The sequence below is a fragment of the Alosa pseudoharengus genome, unplaced genomic scaffold (assembly GCF_046254945.1).
Source record: "Alosa pseudoharengus isolate Yale_2024_CS ecotype anadromous, Long Island Sound unplaced genomic scaffold, YU_APseudo_1.1 YU_APseudo_1.1_scf_11, whole genome shotgun sequence".
Taxonomy (NCBI): Eukaryota; Metazoa; Chordata; class Actinopteri; order Clupeiformes; family Clupeidae; genus Alosa; species Alosa pseudoharengus.
Genome location: NW_027468576.1, coordinates 32,066,330 through 32,072,836, shown reverse-complemented (window position 1 = coordinate 32,072,836; position 6,507 = coordinate 32,066,330).

Here is a 6,507-nt window from a genome sequence, read left to right as displayed (position 1 = left end):
GCAATGCAAAACCATGATGAAAATAAAAGTATTTTATTTATGTATTTGTAATTTTAGGAATTATGGCAATATAGTCCTCTGTTACATACTTTTCCAAATTCACTAGAATAAATGACTTAAGTTTGATTTAGATGTATCTATCTACCGTATATCTCTGCTCTTACAGGTATGTCTCAGAGTTGAGGGTCTCTCTGATAAGGAATTTAGTACATTTTCTGCTGAGCTCTCTCATACTGCAGTATTCTGCGCGTCTAGACATGCCAGGTTTTACTTTCTGTGCTCAGCAATCCAGGGGTCGTGGCCTTGAGTCAGCCTGTCGCTTTCTGGATATATTTACTAATAAATAACTTTAAATGTAAAGATTTTTTGTTTGCTGGGTAAGTAATGGATAGAGTCCTCAGTGCATCCCACTTAAACATCGGCAAAACCCTTATAAAAAAAAAAAGTGGTACAAACTTTCTTCACTCTCCATAAAATAGGAGCTCAGGATATTATGCTCTTTGACAGTGGGGAACATTTTCATGATTGCACTGTTGTTCTAAACACTAATGATATAACCCCAAACAACCCCCATATATCTGAACAGACTGAGGCACAGCGGGGCTAACGGCTTTAATTGCCCCGCGTTTGGAGGGCGACCCACGGGGGGAAGTCCGCCGCACGGCTCGCTGCCGTCTCCATCTGCTCTGGAGCGGCTCGCCTCTTGCCGCCGTGCCATGATGGACTGGCTGTTCCCCGCATGTCCTCCAGGAGCCCTCTCTGCTAGGAGCCTCCAGCCTGATCCCAGAGCTCCGGACGAGGGGGCCACTCTAGCAGCTGCTGCCCCCGTCCCTATCCCCAAAGCCAAGCACTGGGGAGTGGAGGAGGAGAGTCCAGTGACTCGAAAAAAGACTGAGAGAGAGAGGGGTGTTGAGATCAGAGTGTGTGTGTGTGTGTGTGTGTGTCGGGAGGTGATTTAATAGTGTTAGCATAGGCATAGCTGATCTGTTCACACTGGCATCAAAATGGTGTGGAGGGGGCATCTCTACAATGGAAATGTATGTCAGAGGTCTGTGTGTGTGTGTGTGTGTGTGTGTGTGTGTGTGTGCAGGTGCATGTGTGTGTGTATGTGTGTTTAGGGAGGGGCTGGCTGAGTACATCACGTCCCCTGGTAGCACTATGGTCTTGGGGCAGATAAAATCTAGAGCACAGATAGACAGAGGTGAGCGCCTTGCGGTGTGCGCTGGATGTGAGACCACAGTGTGGAACTGCCATTTCCTCTGTGTGTGTGTGTGTGTGTGTGCGTGTGTGTGTGTGTGTGCGTGTGTGTGTGTGTGTGTGCGTGTGCGTGTGCGTGTGCGTGTGCGTGTGCGTGCGTGTGTGTGCGTGTGTGTGTGTGTGTGTGTGCGTGTGTGTGTGTGTGTGCATGTGTGTGTGTGTGTGTGTGCGTGTGTGTGTGTGTGTGCGTGTGTGTGTGTATGCGTGTGTGTGCGTGTGTGTGTGTTTGTGTGTGTGTGTGTGCATGGTTCACACCACTCTGCTCACGCCCAAGCCTCTGTAATCTCCTTCTCCTATTGTGGTGGGAAGGCACCGAGACCAGTCGATTTTGTCAGCGAAGAGGAGAAAGCGTTTCATATCTGTTTAAAATACAGACCCTTCAGTTTGTTCACTTGATGCTATATTTATGTCAGATATCTGACAATTTACTGTGGTTGTGGATACATGGTCTGCAATGTGGTAGATCTAAAGAAATCACTTTAACAAATGTGTTTTTCTTCACTTCTGAAGACATTTTCTATAAAAAAAAGCTTTGTATTAGGTTGCACTGGAGGGTTTAGGGCCAGTTTCAGTTTAGTAATTTGTGAAATTACAAGCAAACAACAAATAGTGTCCAATTTTCTTCCCCTATATAAATAAATGTCTTTGATTCAGCCAGATTCTGTATAAATAGGCCTACTAATTATACTAAAATATAGTTTTAGTTTAGTTTTTTGCACAGTTTCTGATGGTCTCCACTTTGCTTCCAAAGAGACAAGTCATTGCTTGAAAAATAAATTATACCCCTATAATATAGATTTTTTACACTTAGATTAGCAGACGCATTTTTATTCCACCTCCATAAGAGGTGACAATGTGTGCAGCCATTTTGTTAGAGGGGGAAAAAAGCCTGGCAGAAACATAAATGTCAAACCGCGGGGCTTATAATTCTCCGCAGTTTGATCATGACATGGCGCCGTCATCCATCCATCAGCACGCGCTTCATGTCGTACAGTCCTGCCGCGCGAGATGTCGTGTTCAATCCCGAGACCCGTGTGCTGTAAGGATGCAGGAATGTGGAGGACAAGAGAGCGTTGTGTGCAGAGGAGCGGATTGAGGTCATTTCAAAGACCTCAGCTGTACTAGAGGCTTCACCTGTCACCGCCCAGGGGCCCCTCTCTCTCTCTCTCTCTCTCTCTCTCTCTCTCACTCTCACTCTCTCTCTCTCTCTCTCTCTCTCACTCACTCTCTCTCTCTCTCGCTCACTCTCTTTCTCTGTATAACATGCAAAAGCCCTTCACCTTTCAAGCCTTAGCACCCAGGCTAGGATCAGTGAGCCAGAGGGAGTTGTGCACAATCATGCGTGCTCCTCTGAGCTAATTCTCTACGGAAGCTTTAGTTATGTTCCCTTTTTCTCCTTTTTTCTCACAGACACAAACACACACTACTAAAACTGTACATGTGTGTGTTTGTGTGTGTGTGTGCATGTGTGTGTTTATTTCTTTAATGCCCTTTTCTGTACCATTCTTTAGCCTTTTTTTTCTTTTTTCCCCTCTGTTTTATTTTCTTTCTTTCTTTCTTTCTTTCTTTCTTTCTTTCTTTCTTTCTTTCTTTCTTTCCATTGTCTATTCTTGAACACACCCCCATCCACCCACATGCAAACACGTACATTCTCTCATTCTCTCTCACACACACTTTACATTAAGAAAAAGACATGGAAAAAAATTGGTGTTAAAAAAAAAGAAAACACGAAAAAACGTGAAGCTCTTGGCAAGCGATGATGGAGTCACTCCCTCTTGGCCAAGCCCCCCTCCTAAAAAAAAGAACTTTAGTCAGCTCTCGGAGCCCGACACTAGTGAGCCGCACATAAACAACACTCCTCCCAAAGGAGGACACTTCCTATAGGGGCGTCGGATGCTGGCCGCACAAACACAGCTTTCAGCGCAACGGTGTCATCCCGTCCCCTATAAAACTTTATCAGCATACAATGGCTGCACTGCAGTCACACACTGTTATTAGGTTTCCAGGTCAGTGTTGGTTTTAATTAGACGTTATGGGAGGAGGGATAGGTGCAGGCAGCCTGCTAAGCTCAATGTCTTGAGGTTTCTGTGCTGGTTGCTTTGAAATGTGTTGCTGTGGGTGTGTGTGTGTGTTGTTTTCGGTTTAGTTTGGTTTTGAATTAGACATGAGACACAGATTTGCGTTTCTTATATTTGTGCATTTATTTTATTGTATAGGCTCTTGATTTATTCCAATATTTGTTATGAAGGGATACTGAAATATGTGTACTTGTACTGAAATACTAAAAAGATGCCATAAAATAAAATACTATAATAATAGTATCTATAATAATATCTGATAATAATGTGAATTTGGGACGCCAAAATGAACATCACAGTGAGAGCACAGAGATTCATTCACACCGGTATAGGTGATCGTCATGCTTATCTGTGTCCACCAAGTGCATTGTGGGATGCTTATCTACATCTCCACTTGTGCACTTAAGCAGCTGTACCACCGCCGACCCCACACTGTACGAGGGCCTCTAAATAATTGATCTGCTTGTACCTGTGAAATGACTCTAGCTCTTATTTTAAAGCCCCAAACTAATGTATAATTAAACACATTGCCACATGAAAGTGCATAGGAGATAAGATCAGGGTGGAGTACAAATGCATTTCAGTAGATTATCGATGACAAAAAATACCTGCTTTTCAAATTAGATGAAATTTCATTAAAATGTTTGTTTATGTTTCTTGCTTAAACAAAACATGTTTATGCAGTACATCATGAAAACATATTTCAGCAAAACCCATCTGTTGTTAAATCCACAAACGTGTATTACCACCGGAAAATGATGACGGTTTGAAACTCTGCAGGCACAAGAGAGAGTGAGTACACTCTTTTTCTTTTTCTTGACATACATCCGGGTTTTTTTGCTTCTTTTTATGGAGGACGACAAAAAAGGAAATCAAGTTAAGTTGATCTCTTGGGACCTATGAAGTGGACACGCAGTTTTTGTTTTCACTGAAGGTCCGGCCTCATCTCTTTTGCATTGTCTACACAGTATCCTGTCCACCCAGAGCGTAAAGCTGTCCCAGACACTCGCACTTTCAGTGCCGGCCTTGTCCTTTATATAACAGCAGGACACCCATTATGAAAATATCACATTTCTTTCTCTTTTTTTTGGTTCTTGTCTTCCTCTGGATTTTTTTTTTTGGTGCTTTCTTGTCTTCACATGCCAAAAATGTAGAGCCCCATGTCAAGACAAGGCGTTTGGACTCTCAGACGCGCGGGGTTGGCGCGACGAGCGGCGACAGGGACGACGACGGGCGAGCCGATCTCCACATCTGTCTGCCGCTGAATTTTAATATCTCCACCTTGCAGGCAGCTGCAAGAGGAAAAAGGCTTAACGCTTGAGGCTTTATCCCTACACCCCCACACCCACACCTCCCCGTGCCTGCTGTGAAGAAAAAGTCTAAGGTGTCACTCCACCAGCAACCCCCACTGTCACCACTACCACCACCACTGCTCTATCCAACAGAAAGCCCGTAGAGCCAGTCTCCACGGTGGATAATCAAAAATGGTATGGTGGTTGTGTGTGTGTGTGTGTGTGTATGTATGTGAGAGTACTGTATGTTAGGGATGGGGGGGGCACTGTGAGAGACTGATAAGAGCTCACAAGTGGATCCATACCATACCAGTGGCGTGCGGATCGGATACACCGAAACGTGACAGGTTCTAAACAGATCCCATACATCACGCCTTTGGGATTTGGTTGGAGAAATTAGAATGCGGAAAATAACGTGCAATGTGTACGTGGCGCAAGGAAAAAGGGATAAAGACAGGGCATTAACATATTCTATAGGATGAGAAGCTCAAGGATGCTTTCCCCCAACACACACACACATATGCTGGCACACAAGCCTAATACCTCATCATGAAAAAGCTGGAAGCATCTTTCATCTTTTTGAAACACTCATGCTGCATATGCAGCACAAACCTCCATGCCTTTCATAATAGTGAACTCCATTTTCTAATGCTGCTAAATAGTCCTTCTAATAAAAAGCTTTAGAATGAGACAACTGATAACTGTAACTGAAAACATGGGGGTGCCACACTTTGTAGATGTAATTATACCCCATAAAGGCTTAATACAATTGCCTCTCAGTTGGTCCTCTGTTGTCTTCATGTATTTCTCCTTCTTCCACGTAGTGAAAGTACTAGTCACACAGACACAGACACTTCATGTGTTTCCTTTTCCTTTTTTGGTGAAAGTTGTTTTTTTTTTTATCAGGAGGTGTGAGAGTGTAGATGGTGAGAAAATAACTTGAGTGAGAAACGTCTGCTCACGATAGTCTACTGTAAGTGCCTCCTCCGAGTCTCATTACCCAACCTGCCAGGGTCGTGTGCATTAGGAGAGGATTATCTACAGCGCCCGCTCATGACATTGTTGCATACTTCAAATACAATCAGCAAAGAAAACAAGCAAATAAAGTGAAAAGGCTACTATGAGAGAAAATAAAATAAACTAAAGCTGAATAATTAAACCTAAAAGTTAAACTAAACTAAAGCAATGGACAAAAATACTCTGAGCTGAGCTGATAAATGTAGATTAAAATATGCGATACATACAGCTGCTACCCTACCATATAGTAACACCTCGGAACTGTAACACTGTTTGCCTTCCCAAACTGCCCTGCTCATAAGCTAATGGCAACTCAACATGTACAGCCCATGTGATGAATTCCCAGTCAAATAATGGCCCCCCACTCCTCTCAGATGAATGGTGCATTTCACTCCAGTCTATCTATGAGAGGTCCCAGACACATTGGAGGATAATTTACTGCCCCAAATGAATATACAATATCCTGTGACAGGATATAACAAGGTATCCCTACCAGACCACATGATATTGGGTTGCATGGAAGAGGAGGAGGTAGGAGGGCAGGACAGTACACACACACACACACACACACACACACACACACACACATCTAGTGTTGTACACATGAACACATAAATGTACATGCACACAGACATAAATACATACATATTGGACACACAAAGGCCCATAGTACAGACAGTCAGGGCCCTTGGAAGTAATTTGTGAGAAGAATACATGCAAGCTCAGGCACTATACACACACACATCCAAACAGAGACACACACACACACACACACACACACACACACACACACACACATACGCACACACACACACACACACACACACACACACACACACGCACACACACACACACAGACACAC